General features: G+C 36.9%; 1 protein-coding gene across 1 annotated transcript in view; it reads right to left on the bottom strand.

Moving 5' to 3' along the window:
- The window catches only part of LOC6643054 (protein trachealess), a 47,511-nt gene extending 32,339 nt beyond the window's left edge, over positions 1-15,172 (bottom strand). The window contains exon 1 of the mRNA XM_047012261.1: positions 14,936-15,172. The gene's annotated coding sequence lies outside the window, so the exon portion shown is untranslated. The remainder of the gene's footprint in view (positions 1-14,935) is intronic.
- Between the last annotated feature and the right edge of the window lie 216 nt (positions 15,173-15,388).

The raw sequence follows: 15,388 nt of genomic DNA, 5'->3' as shown, positions 1-15,388 counted from the left end.
AAGAGAATTTGGTAGTCAACTTCCTCAATTGGAGGACAATATGCTTCAATAAATGGCCTAATCATTGAAACGATATTCCAATATATTGATATTTCCGATGCTTTAAAAAACCCAAAGTAGGTTTTTGCCATTACTATTTCCGAAAGCTTAACCTTATAAGAAGATAGAGCACCTAGAGACACGGCAAAGACAGAGTATATTAAAGAGAGCAGTACCGCCATTTTTAGAATAAATTGATCTATTCCAACCGATCGAATAGCATTTAACGATTCGATTTCGATCCTTGCTTCAATCTACATTAAAGTGAGTTGTTAAGAGATTTTATCCTATCATAAATTTTGGAATGCTAATGTATTTCAAATAAGTATTTTGTTTATATTTTAATATAAGACATTTAGTTAACTCTGCCATAAAGCAAAAGAATATTGTCTTTTATGAAGAGAGAATTTGTTTGGGATTTGCAAAAAGAACATTGTTCCCACAAGATTTTTCTTTGTACAATTTCTTTGGTTGTGGCTGTGGCCGTGTGGACGTAGCCAATTCTTTTGCTGACAACTTAGTTAAATAAGGCGCCACCTGTCAAATGATTTTCAATAAAAATAAATTCGTGATTACACGACACAATATCGAACGAAAAATCGAAGATCAGCAACCGCAACAATAACAAAAGACTCCCACGGGGAACGCTTTACCTACCTCCGCTGCTGCCTTTAACCAGAGTCTCGGTCTCATCTTGTTGGTGGTGGTGGTGGCAGCAGCAGCAGCTCCACTGCTTTGGGGGCTATTCGCACACGACTTTAACTTCCAGTTGAGGTCCAAAGGAATCCTTACACACACACACACACACACACACACACAGACACACATATACACATAGAAAGTGTATGGGAAGTACATACACTCATCGAAGATTCGCAACTTCTGAATCGCAGTCGCAATCGTGCAGGGTCAACGTCAATACTGCTGAATGCTGTCGTCCGCCTGTTTGTCCCTCTGTCCCTCTGTCCCTCAGTCCGGCAGTCTGTCCGTCTCTGTGTCTGTCTGTGCCTGTCCCACTGCCTTGGCTTGTTTACAGTGTGCAAAAATCATTTAGACAAGTTGACAAAAGCTCGTTTGGAACGTGAGTAACATGAGTTGGCTTCGACTGCGACTTCGACTTCAAGTCGACTGTTGTTGCCTTTTGGTTGACTTCGTTGTTGCCGTTGCCGTTGCTGTTGCCGTCGTCATCGTCGTCGACGACGACCTGAGGCTACTTGGAATGATTCTGTTTTGGTTTTGCTTTTGGCTGAAGTCTTAATTCTAAACATGGCAAATGTGCTTGGAGCGTGCTGCTTATGCCTCATGGCACAAAATTGAGGCCTTGCCCCCAAGTTGGGTGACCTTTTAGTATTTGGCATGAAATTGATATCTAAACTATATATGAAGAGAAGGAGAACGGAAGGTGCTTGCATTTTTTGCTTGATTTGGTATCCTAAAAAGGATTACTCACTATAGACATAGCTGGTACTTCGATGGCATAAGATGTAGTCAGGACTTATTGATTATATATTTCAGATCATTGATATGCATTGAAAATTTCTACTTCACACCCAACCCAACCATTTCTCAATTTCACTCAAGTAGAGTTCCTCATTTATTTTCTTTTTTCATGTAAGTAATTTTGAATTTATAACTAGATCTGAACCTTCATGATAACCCCCACACCCTTTAGAATCCACGATTAACCAGCACATGGTCGTAGCGATGCTAATCCTTTTTAGAGACTATCAATGGCGACAGAAATGTATCTATATTGATCCCTTTAAAGTTTAAACTATGGTTCTCAGTATATTTAGTTAAAGAATCTTATTTTATAATCAGAAATGATTGTCATTTACCTTTTTTTCTCTCCCAAATTGAGACAGAAATGATAAATAATTAAAATATCAAAAAAAAAAAAAAATGAGATACATTTTTCAATAACTAATCAACTTATTTAAGGAAACAAAAAATATATATATGCCAACATCTACGACACTAAAATTCATATTGTTTACTTAGTTGAACCTATAAAAGCTTAGACAGTCACACAAATGGTCCAAATAGTTTCTATTAACTAGAGCAAAAAGTGTATTTCTCAGATACTAAATGATATTATCAAAGGAATACAAAGGATCCCTCAACTGGCCTGTCTAGGCTGATGACTCTACGCTTATGCTCTCTCGCTCTTTTTCCCTCCGGCATATCAAATGCAAGTGCAAAAGATATGACTTTGCCTCCTGTTCGTCCTCAGCTTCATCTTCCTGCTGCTGCTGCTAGTGGAGGAGAAAGAAAGAAAGGAAGAAAAAAAAAAATGTGCTAAAAAGTACACAAAACTTCTACTTGATGGAGAATATTTGCTGCCAACAGTGCCAACGTCTTTGGTAGTACGTGATAAGCATACATGAATGCGGAGGGTGGGGGGTGGGAAAACTTTACGTCAGGATTACAATTTTCCAGGAGGAAAGATGCAATGACTATTGATTTTCCCTTTTAGCTAAGTTTAATGAAATTTTTCGTTTCCTAAGAGTTTTTCGTGTAATTTGTGTCCCACCGAAAACTTTAAAAGGCATCAAAACTAAATACATATATCTGGAATATACCTATATATAAATATGTATATATGTACTCGCAAGTAGTTATACGCCGATTGATTTATGCACCTGGTATTGTGGGCATTTGACAGCTTTATCTTTGGATCAGAATGTGAACAACAGCAGCAGCAGTAGCAGCGGCAGAGGCAGAGGCAGAGACTGAGGCAGCGGGACCTTCTCCTAAGGTGATTGATTCGACTGTAAGTCGTCGAATGGAAATTAAAATTGAAAAACGCAAAACAAACAAATAACTTGCAATAAGTTCGAGACTCGGACTTGGATTCGGTCTTGGTCTTGGTCTCGGTCTCCGTATCGGTATCGGTATGGGTATCGGGGGGGTGGAGGGCTTTAACGATCCAAACGAACCGTTCAGGGGAAGACGTGCCTATCATACACAACCATTCTCCAGTCAGTCAGCCAGTCAGTCAGCCAGTCCATTTTGTTGGATTCCGAGGGTTGGGCCATATTCACTCACACACTCACATTCACATACTTTGCTTACTTACTTACAGTTGGGCCTACAATTTTGTATGTTGGTTTTTGGTAGTTGATGTTTTGCATTTAAAGCGACTGTCCACCTGCCAACCTAACCAACCAACCCTGAGACTTTGACTCTGACTCTCTGACTTTACCAATTCGTAGAATTTGTCGATATTTATGAGTTTTGTTTCTTTTTTTTTTTTTACTTTTTCATTGTCGTTTTGTCTTCTTTGGGTTGTGATTTCTTAGATTTGCATAACTAGGTCTCCTCTTTTTTTGTTTTTTTGTAAGGTTACAAGTTGTACATTTTTAATTTCTCCCAAAAAATCAACGAACAAATCAAAAAAACTTTCGACGCCCCCGAAAAATTGAATCGAAACGCAAAGAATCAAGAAATTCGCCTGCTGAGAATTGAATGTGTGTTGAGGAAGGGGGAGGCGGAAGTCGAAAAGTAAAGGAAATTGCAGGTTCTCCAAGATTCACTTTGATGATATTGATTTTTCCGAGCTCTTTCTCTCTTTCTCCCTCTCTCTCTCTCTGTTGCGCTGCATCTCCCTCACTCTCGCTGATGGAAACGTGACTGGCATATGAAAGTGGCCAAGATGAGCAAAAAGCAAAGAAGTAAAGAGATGTGGTCAGCCTTTTACTCAAACTCAAAGTTCCTTCAGACGTTTGTTGTATGCAAAAAGTAGCACCTGGACGAACGTGTGAACAGTTTTTAGCAATTAACTGGAAGCTGGTTCTTCCTCTATCTCTATCTCTCTTTCTCTCTCTCTCACTGACTTTGTCTGTCTGCGTTTTTCTCCTCTGTCTTTCTCTGTCTCTCGTTCTTTTCATCTCAGTTGTCTCCTGCGGCACGCGGCGTCATGCAGTCTGCCACTTTAACTTGGAGCAGCATGCGCCAAAAGAAACAGTGTTAAAAAAAAACACACACACAATCCGAAGAAGGCCGCCCCAAAAATATAAAAAAAAAAAAAAACATTCATCCTAATTGGCGTTCAATCTTTTGCTGGCCGCCTGCCTTCGATTTGCATGCACGCGATGCTCAAAATGTTCGGTAGCCACGTTCTTGCATTCCATTCGGCTTCTGCAATGCAGAGAACTGTGGGATAATCTCTCTACAGATAACTCCAAATATAGTTGAATAATTTGTTGTATGTATAAGTGAAAATGCATTAACATTCATTTAATTAAACACATTTGTATCCCAATATATTACAAAATTGACACTACCTCAAGAAATTTTAATGTATAAACGGAATTCGAAAGTTTTTTTTGGAAAATTGCCTTTACTTTGGGTTTAAAATCTTGTAAGTTAGAGTTCTAGAATTAAGTAAAGTTCATATCTTTTTATTTTCAAAATTTACTGAAATTCATTAAGGAACTTGGCAATCAGCTTAAGAAGCTTCAATAAAGGGTAAAAGGGTCTTTAAAGTTAGTCGCAAATGGTAAAATTGTAATCAAATTAAGGCAAAATCCTTTTTTGGGTTTACAGTTTCATTATAGGTTTTTGTAACTATTCAGGATTTTAGTTAGCGTCATAAATAGAAGCAAACAATATTCTCATTATTAGTGTCGATTCTCTTTAAATCTTTGCTGCATCCATCTATGGGAAAAGTGATTTTTTGAGCAACAAAAGCTTTGTATTGTCCCATAGTGCGCTCTTGCAGGCAGTAGATGTAGTTGTGGCTCAATCGCAATGTTTGCTGAACTAATTAACATTTTTAATGGCGAATCCTTGTAAGATTTTGTAAGAAGGAAATCTTTTGAGCCAAATACACCGTCGGCCAAAATTGAAAATTGTCTGTGTGTGTGTGTGTGTGTGAGTGTTTTCAAAAGGATTTGACGACGCTCTTGTTGTTGTTGTTGTTGATGTTGCCGGTGTTAGTTGTTGCTGCTGCTGCTGCCTGCTGCTGTTGGCCAATGTCAAATGTTTTTGTTTAATTTAGATTCATGCCGCTTGATAATTTATGCCAACTTCTGAGTCTCAGCAGAGTTTCCTTTCTGTCGTCAAGTTTGCCGACGGCGCTTTTGATTTAGGATTGTCATATGCTCGTAAAGCCGGGCGCGCGCTTTTTATGTTGATTAACATCTTGGCGGCGACTTAAAGACCAACAAAAACAGAAAAAAAAGACTCTTGCCTTGTAGATTAGGATTGCGGCGATCCGAGAGAGAGAGAGAGAGAGAGGGGGAACTCAAAACTAAATCTTAAGTTTATAAATAGCTACAGAAAAATGAAAAAAAAAAACAAACCCTAAGGTTGTAATAGAGAAATATATCACTCGAAGGATAAAAATATTTGGACAAGTCGTCGTGTCGCCTATCAGCAGACATAATCGATAATGGCATTGGCCCGGCCGGCCTGTCTTGGCCATGTCCTTGAAGCAGGTCTTTTACAGTTAGACGAAAATTCATTTCACTTTCTAGGGAAAAACAATAGACCCAAATAATGTCATAAATTTCATAAAGTGTCAGAAGGAACACCTGAACACAAATATGTTGCACAACAATATTGTCTGTGTGTGTGTGTGTGCGAGAACAATCATGTTTCATGTAGGTATATTTATATAGGGGCGTTTCGACTATTTATCGATATCAAAATGCCATCTATTGTCAAGTCAAGATGGATTTAGGATAAGATTTTCAAATACAAATATTTGTTATTGCATTTTCTCAGCTTGCTTTGTTTTGGCAGTACATCTCAACGGTTTAGGTCATTGACCATAACCATCTTGGACCAACCCACCCACTCACCCACACCCACACACACACCGCATTCTCATTACCTGTTAATAATTCATGACATTTTTATGCGTTTTTCTGTTTTTTTTTTCTTATTTTTCTTTCTTTCTTGGTTTGGCTGCTGACTCGTTTTCTGCCAATGCCGCACAATAAATTGAAGTAGCAATTTCCATTTTATTTTTATGATCGATGAAATTCCCAGTTCGAACATTTCGAACTTTTGCTGTTGCTGTTGTCGCTGTTTGTTGTGTTGTGTTGTCCACTTTCAGTTGGTCATCAATATCGACAGACAGACAGACCGCTTTGTATGTATGGACAGGCAATTGTCAGTGCCCTCAATAACAGTAAACAAACCCTCTTACTTCTTGGCAGATAACTTTTTAGCCGGCGGGCTCATCATCATCATCCTCATCATCCCTTAATCAACTGTCGATTGTGTTTTTGGTGTGTTAGACCAAAAAAAGAGTTGAAATTATTGAGTAGAACAGTTGATTGCAACTGCATAAGAGACATATGGAACAATTTTCCATCCTCTAACCCCCTTCCCCCTCATTCCATTCCTTGCCAATTCAAAACTACCTAAAAACAAACTATGTAAACTAAAGACATGTTTTTGATTTTGTTAACATAATTTTCAAGAAATTGATCAAAAAAACACTTACCACTCATTATTCAAACGAATTTATAACCTGCAGAGAGACAGAAATATAAAAATATTAAACAAGATTAAGGATAAGGATAGTTTAATTTATCTACTTATTTCAAAGGACTTTACTATTAGTTGAAATTCTTCGATTTTATATTATTATATATATGGAATCTGCAATTGCAAGCTTTACCGTTCTTTTCTCGCTTCATGTAATTTGAATTCCCAACTAATTTTAGCATTGAAGATATGGTATGGCTTTTACAACTGTGGATTCTTTAGCGAAGTCTGCTGATGATAGAACTTGGTGGCTATACAGCAAAAAACCTGCTCACCTTTTCAATCCTATAAATTATTAAGATTTATTGACCTGAAGCCCAGCTGAAACCCAGTTTTGATTAACTTCAATAAGGTCGAAATCTAGACAAACATATTATTATATATTTTAAATAGTTTAAATTTTATAAGGTTCTCAAGACTTCTACAGACAGTTTTAGAATTCTAATTACAACTGAACCCACATATATTTACATGTGCATAAAACTAAATTGTAATAGTAAACTTGAAGTTTGAAATATTTCTTCATCTTAGGCCAAAATAATGTTCAATTTGGAATATTAAGTAGTTGGCATTAGCTACATGTTGGATTCTTAATTTCTAGCTTACATAGTCTAATCTATCTTATGATCTTTTGTCAACCTCAACTCGACTGAAAACTAGCAACTCAATCCAAATGTCTTTCCCCCCCCCGATAAACACCGCTTTACTCATTGAATGGGCTATAAAATTTGTTAATTTTCCATACCAAAGTAACAAAATCAGGCCAAATCTAAACAAAATTAGAGCAGTTTTTTTGTTGGTTGTTGTCCGTTGTCAGTCTTTATGGTCTTTTTTTCGTTGTTGTTGTTGTTGTTGCCGTTGTCGTTGTTGTGCTATACAGAAGCACAGTTGTCCAGAGAGATATGGAGAGTGAGAAGAAGAAGGGGGGACTTTTCTACCTAGGTTATGGAGCGCACCTTATCTCAAATGGGAAATCATTACCGCGTTTTTATTGTTTTACAAATCAGAGATTTCGTAGCTCTTTTGCCATCCATTTTGAGATTTTTTATGGCACAACTTTTGCTGTAAACGAAGAGCAAAGTAAAAACAAACAAAAAACGAAACATATTTTTAACAACATTTCACGTAATTTTCAACAACAAAATAATTACATTTTTTAAGTACTTACCAAGTCACACACACATACTTACAAAATGGATTTCTCACATTTCGAAATGTGACATGAAATTATCTCAAGTCGAGGATATATACCTATAAATTTTTATATACCTAATGGCACAAATGCCAACATCAAATTAACATTGCTTTTTTTGTTTGTATGGTGGAGCGCGCGGGGAGGTGGGGGGATTGTTTTAACTTAGTTTTTTTAGAGGGTGGTGGGGTGCGAACAAATTGCAGTTTTATTTAAATGAATTGTCGCTGTAAAATTGCAAACTTGAATAATATGCCGTGAAATTGCCAAGAAATTCGCAACTTGATAAATCTGCAACAATTTGGCACACTCGCGTTTTTCCTCTGCCACTTGCTGTCTGTCTCTCTTCTTGTTCATTGGCTTTTCGCTTTTCTCTCCTGGTTTTCTTTTTTGGTGACAGTTGTTGTTTATTGACACGCCCGCAGCCACCGTGAAAACATTTTAAAATTTTCCAAAAACATAAAAAATAAAAGTACAACGGAAACGAAAACAAAACCAAATCACAGATAGGCCAACAAAAGGAAACATACACACACACACACACACAAAGGGAACAAAAATTCGCATAATATTTCACACCATTTTTTTTTTAGCGCTCGAGGGTTTTTGATTTTATTTTATTTTTTGTTTTTTTGTCTTTTTAGGCTTGTTAGAAACCCACAACGGCTGTTGGATTACCATTTGGTTGGGGGATGAAGATTCCATACACATAGATAGATATTCTGTTCAAAAAGATATATGTATATAGATAGATAGATAGTTCGAGGCATATGTCATTGATGGGCAAATCAGCCCTAAGGGTTACGACAAGTGGCAAAGGACGACAGAGACAACTTGCTGGAATCGATGGGGTGTGGTGGGGGGTAAATTTAAAATTTATGATAAATTTGGTTACATTTCATTAGAGGCTTATTGCTGTTAAGTAGGCAAGGGGAAGGAAAGTATTAGTAGGTATTAAACAGAATCGTTCAACTTGGCTTTAACAATAATATCTCAACTATCTCTCACCTCAACAACAAGATCAAGCTTAAACCATTTAGACCCTAAAAAAACTTATAAACTCACAAAGAAAGTAAAAAAGGATATGAGTAGATTTGTCTTGTCACATTAGTTTTAATATTATAACCAGGCTAGGCTAATGGAAATGAAATGGTAATAAAATTTCTTTCTTTCTTTGCAGCTTTTTGAAAGTTTAAAGAATTTTGGGATTTTCTATTATAAGTATTAACCATTAAAAATGCATTAAACTCTATGCATGAACTTCAAGTTGTTTGTCTAATGGAAAGTAAACTACTTTCTGTTTACCTTTTCCTAAGTTTTATTATGGCAAGTTCTCATGTGATGATGGTTCCTTCCTTTCAATTAGAAATTTGCGCACACTCAGCACTAAAGGGACCAAACACAAAACAAAGACACAGCCACAATCATTTCGACTTACTTTCTTTTGTCCTTCTGCAAGCGTCATAAAATGTCAACAGGAAGGACCGCAAGGATATGCGTGTCATGCCAAGAAATTCAGATGCCCCTTGGGTGTGTGTGTGTGTGTGTGTGGGAGGAAAACCAAAAAGGAATTGACCATGAAATTATATATTCGGGGAGTCGGAGACCCCCAAACCAATGAAGTATGCATAAATAACTACTTTGTCTGAGTATGTGTGATAATTTTTTTTTTTGGGGAATCATTGGAGCAAAGGAAATGAATTCAAATTGCCAAAAAAAAGCAAAAATAATAATTGTACAATTGTTGAGTCATGGCTACAGTGGCTACCGTTTCTGCGGTTTTCCTTCTATAGTGAGCAAACTGAAGTCAAGTCGACCATAACCATGTCATGGAGATTGGTCATTTAGATGGCAGATTACGTTTTATTGGCCTCCCAAAGCCTCTTCCAAATGGTTCGCATAATATGGAAATCGTGATGGCAATGGGCATGGGAATTCTTTTAAGAGAAAATCTTCAAAACTTGCTTGGGTTTTTTGGATATATGTACTTTGCATTTGTATTGTGTGTGTGAAAGGAACTTTATATTTCATACAAATTTTTGTGTATGTTTTCCACTTTTAGCTAATATTTTACTTGAAATCTTTTTTATAGATTATTTAAGACATGAAAATTTGCATATGTTTGCAAAAATCCCCCAAAAGCAAGCAAATCAAGCCCGGATCGCTTTGAAGTTGTTTCCTCGATTTCGCCTGATGAATGCATAACGAGGTAAGACTAACTCGCTCACTCACTCACTCACTCGCTCACTAATTCAGGCGCACTCACAATGTTCATTCCATTCACTCAGTCAACTCCTGAGTGACAGTTAGAAGGTAACACGGTGGGGCAGGCAGGTGGTTTGCTCCTTATTCCCAGAGGGACAGAGAGAGAGAGAGAGTTAGCGGCATTGTCGGAGATTATGGCTCGAAATCTATAGAGTTTGATTTGATTTCCAGTCCAATTGATTGACCCTTGACCTGTCCCGTATTCATATGTGTTGGCAACATCAGTTCAATCCAGGACAAGTGGAGGTAATTTGCTTCCTATGCCCCAAAGGCAAGGTATGCCAAAAGTTAATGAAGTGGAAGTGCATAAATATTTTTTTGGGTGGTTGGGTGGTGCCAGCAGCAGGGGTTGGAGTGGTTAAAGCAGACTTTACTAATAATATTATTACAAGAGCAACTTGCTGTTTGGCTGTCAATGTTTTTTTTTTTCTCTTCATACTTATGACAAATTGAGTTATTCGCATCTACATAGAGAGAAACTACAGAAATTTTGTATCATTAGTATTCGTAACGTTGATTGCATTTTAATTAACACACGGGCGCCAACCCCCACAAAATCAAACCCCAAGCCACCAAAACCACCGCGCCTACTTCTTACCCCCCATTTCCCCGCCCACCACTCCTCCTTCTTCTTCTGTTCTGCCCCCTTTGTCTACCCCTTTTGTTTTGTAGCAACAAACCAAAACCCGTTTGAGAATCACTCTGACACTCTGTCTATTTTGATTGAATTAAAACCGAAACGAAGCTAACGAAAAATTGAAAGAATCTTTTAATAACTCAATTAAAATTGCCATCTCTCTGTCCCCTCTTCTACCCCCCCTCCTTTTAACCATAAACCCCTCATTCTCTGTGTGTGTGTGTGTGTGTGTGTGTGTGTGTAGCTGGTTTATTAAATTGTTATAGACGGCAATATTAATTGGATTGCAAATTTCAAATAAATTATCTTTATAAATTATGTACATACAATCATTGTGGTCTGTCTCTTATACATATGTATGTAATTATACTTGATTATAGTGTTAATTTGTAAATGAATACTTTAATTAAACTAACTAGTAATCTCACTATGTTTAACAGTTCAGTAACCCAACCGATCGTAGTCCCAATCGACGTTTTTGATTAAGTATTTCCGATAAAATCGATCTTATAATCTGTAATAAAGTGATTATAAGATCGATTTTATCGATCTGTAATAAAGTGATTAGATATGAAATATGGCAAAAAGTGGGCCAAAAATTGTTTCGTAATATTTTAAGTTCTTTAATTTCAAAGATTGCTTTCCTTTTACACTATTTTAGTAAGGATTAAGTCTACTTTGACACGATTATTCTTGTGTAGATATTTGATTAATTGGAATTGGATATGAATTTAAGTATTGAGCTATTATTCTGGTAAATATCATAGTTTATGATTAAAAAATGCCAGAAACTGGATTGGTTTAAGGACTATAAGATGCAGCTGATAAATTAAAATGCCCAAAACAACAAATTGAGATGGAATATATTATATTAATATTTATTTAATATAAGGCTATGTAAAGAGGCTTCAGGCTTTCAGTTCTAAATTTGATTGCCAAATGATCTTAGCCAAGATCTCAAGTCTAGTTGGCTTCAAATACCAAGTTCATGTAAATCCAATGAACCCCTTTAGAGAGATAGAGAGAAAACCCTCAACCCTTTTCGTTTTGGTATGTGTGTTTTTCCAGCTTTTTAATATGGACGAAACGTTGTCGTTTTGTGTATTCTACTTCGTGTGTTTTTTTGAATACTTCTTGCTATTTGTTGGACCTATTTGAGGTTTATATTATTTTGGGCTTCCCCCTTACGATTTACAGTGCTTTGGTAATTTGTCTACAGATCAAACAATTGCCGAATACCGGCTAAAGGTTCTTATGTAAATTCTATGATTGATGGGGAAGGAGAAACGGAGGACGGAGGACGGGAGGGGGTTGTGTGCATAGAGATGAGCAGACGAGCGAGCAGCCAACCAAATTGCAGCTTGTAATTGTAAATGTACTCATGTGTTGGTTATTTATTCATCAGTCAGTCACTCGACACTAATCAACTAAAGTAACTTGGCACGGCAATGGCAACGGCGACGGCGACACGCATCCTTGGCAAAAAGGAATTATGCAGTTGTAAGTTGGATGAAGTTGCGGAGAGCCTGAACATAAAACATTCCGTTGCATAATTGAAGAAGTTTCCCGGGGTGTGAGCTGTGTGGCATCCATAAAGCAACCACAAGGAGTACACAAGGTGGGTAAAACGCGGCGGCGGCGGCTGCGGCGGCCAAGTAGTCCAGGATGCCAACGAATTTATGGCAGGCAAACGCCCATATGTCTTTGGAGACTTATTTGCTTTTTTTCTGTATGGCACAAGAAATAGAAGCGGAATAGAGCAGCGACAGCGGAGCAGCAATTGTCATCCGGGAAACAATTCTTTTGCATTAAATATTTTTATTGCCCTTTTGCCTACTTCAAGTTCATTGTTTTATTGTCAGAGTGCTTTAGCTTGAGCTTAAGCCTACCAACATTATTCATGAATATTTCAAATGAAATCTATAAAAACACCACAAAAGACAGACAGACAGGCAGAGAGACCAACGAAAGGACATACAAACAACCAAGAAATGGCAATCTCTCTTCTAGGCAAAAGTTAATAATTTGAAGTAAAATCTTTAGTGAAATTAAAGTGGTAGCAACAGCAGGTGGAAGGGGAGTTGTACACACTCATATGTACATAGGTATATTCACAGTATAAGACGCATTTCAAAGTTGCTGCAACTGAGCGAGAAGTCAACATCATAATCATCGTCATCATCATCATCATCATCGTAGTCATCGTCGTCATCGGCAACCAACGACGCTGATGGCGGCGCGGCAGCTCCTTTGGCAGAGACTAACGTTCCACGCACGTGACGCGCATTTCCAATTAGATTTATGATTTTAATACTTCGTATTTTTTCATAAAGTCTACCGAAGAAGTAGTGGCATACAACATACTCTTGTACTTACTGCATGCATACTCCAACTCCAATTCTCCAGCTCCAGCACCAGCACCAGCTCCAGCTCCAAGCTCCAAACACCAACTCTAACTCCGTCTACGTCTCCGACTCCGACACCATCTCCGGTTTCGTCTCCGGCATAGAAGAGAAGACTCTTTTCGCTCGAAAATTTACGGCATGGGAATGCCATGGCGGTAGAGTCAAAGTTTTTCTCTAGTCTAAGACACCAGAGCGAGGTGGAGCAGCAGCAGCAGCAGGAGCAGAAGCCATGAGCATAAATATGATGACCATCAAGATGATGATGATAATGATGATCCATACATACATAAGTATTAATTAAATTGCAAGTTTTATGTAAATTTCATTGCACTGACAAATGAGAAATTGTGTGCTGAAGCATTATTCAATAACCATCATCTAGAATTGGTTTTCCCTTAAAATGGGATACATTTTTGATCAAAAGGCATCTAGTAATCCTAAATTTCTGAGGTATAGTGTTAATAAATAAGATATGGATTCAAATTGAAGACGCATCGAAAAGCAAAGGACCAAAGATTATCCTTGCTTGAATTGTAGATCAAAGTTCATGTAAACAGATTTACAATTTTAGTCTTTTTCATTTCTTATCTAATATTGAGTACAATTTGAGTTAGTTTTAATATTAAAGTTTGAGCTTCACAATGTAAGACATAGTAATAGTTTAGATTTAATTTTTCTAAATTTTATGTGAAATTTCAAAAACTTCGCCATAAATCTCGACCCTTACATAAGATCAATTAGCAAAAAAAAGAGACTTTATAAAGTAAATAAAATCAGGACTCCTAAAAAGTGTCTAGAAATTAAATAAATAACAAGCTGGTGAGATCTTTTTTTTTTCTGTCTCTTTTCTGTATTGGCCTTCTTTTAATATAGTTTTAGCTTATTAGTATTTACGACCAAAATGGGCAGGCAATAAACCTTATCTAATCAATGACACACAAAATTTGGGGGCCAGCAGTGATAAGCAGATGAATTGCAGGATTAGAGAAATATATTGTTTACAATCAATTTCCTGTTTTTATAATATGAAAATTTGCAAAAGAGAATTTTCCAAACAATTTCGCCATCAACCATTATTAACTGATTCACTTAAACAATTTCAAGTATCTTTTTAACAAATCTTTAACCCATGACCCTTACACAAACTGACCTCACATACATCTTTATAAGTAAGTATGTATATACCTGGTTAAAGTTGGGGAAAAGCATTTTGTTTCGATCTCCTTTTTGGCCAAAATGGCAGACGTTGTTTGTCATTAACAACAGCCCCCGGCAATAGCAACAACAACAACAACAAACAATTCCAGCTACCGACGCAGTAATCAGTCACATCGACCATCGACTTTCCAAGTGAATGGGCGGGACGTGACTGAGCTTTATACATACATATAAATGTACATATGTGTATGTACATAAGAGAGATATGTACATATACGATCCCAAAAGTATATAGAGAGATGGAGAGACATAGAGAAAGAGACAGATGCCCCCCCCCATGTGAGAGTTCCTTTTTTTCCTGTCCTTTTCTTTCATTTTATTTGCTTATGTAAAACCAAAAACTTCTCCCGCACTCACAGCTCTCTCTCTCTCTCTCTCTCTAGTCCCTTCGCATTCTATCTCTATCTCTCTATTTTTTTTTTCTTCTTTCTTCTTCTTTATTTTTGTCTATCTCACTTTATCTAGTATCTGCTCCTTGTTTACTTACTCGTATTTACTTTGGTCTGGTTTTCCATGTTGTTGGTTTATTTCTATATCTCGTTTTTCTTTTTCCTCGCTTTGAAATGTGACTGAAATTTTAATGCCGAAAAATGTTTGCCGTCTGTATATATACATGCATACATATATGTACATATATATAGGAGGAATGTATATATCGGATTTTGTTTTTGGCCTTACCTTTTTCACTCTCAGCCATAAGCCATGTTTAGTTTTTGGCCATGTTTTTTTTTTCTTTCTTTTTTTTTTCCTCCGCTGTTCCCAACAGGAAGATGGGCAAAGGCTCCCACCACATGAAGCCATGGAACCTCTATGTATGTATGTATATAGGAGAAGGTAGAGGAGTCATGTGTGGATTTATTATGCCGATTTTATTTGTTGTCGCTTTTCATAATAAACAATAAAGAAATATATAATGTTGAGTTTATTTTTTTTTTTGTTTCTGTCATATATTCATTAATGATTAATAAAGCACAGCAAAAAACTTAAAGCCATGACTCAGATATGACGCATTTTATATAGAAACACCCATGAGTATGTCTCATAGTCCCACAGTGGACACCATTTTCAAATTAAGTATCTAGATAAGTTTGCCAAATAGATAGCTTAGATTAAGAATTCGAAATCTTTAAT

Source organism: Drosophila willistoni, assembly GCF_018902025.1.
Source record: "Drosophila willistoni isolate 14030-0811.24 chromosome XR unlocalized genomic scaffold, UCI_dwil_1.1 Seg41, whole genome shotgun sequence".
Taxonomy (NCBI): domain Eukaryota; kingdom Metazoa; phylum Arthropoda; class Insecta; order Diptera; family Drosophilidae; genus Drosophila; species Drosophila willistoni.
This window is presented reverse-complemented; position numbering and strand designations above follow the sequence as displayed.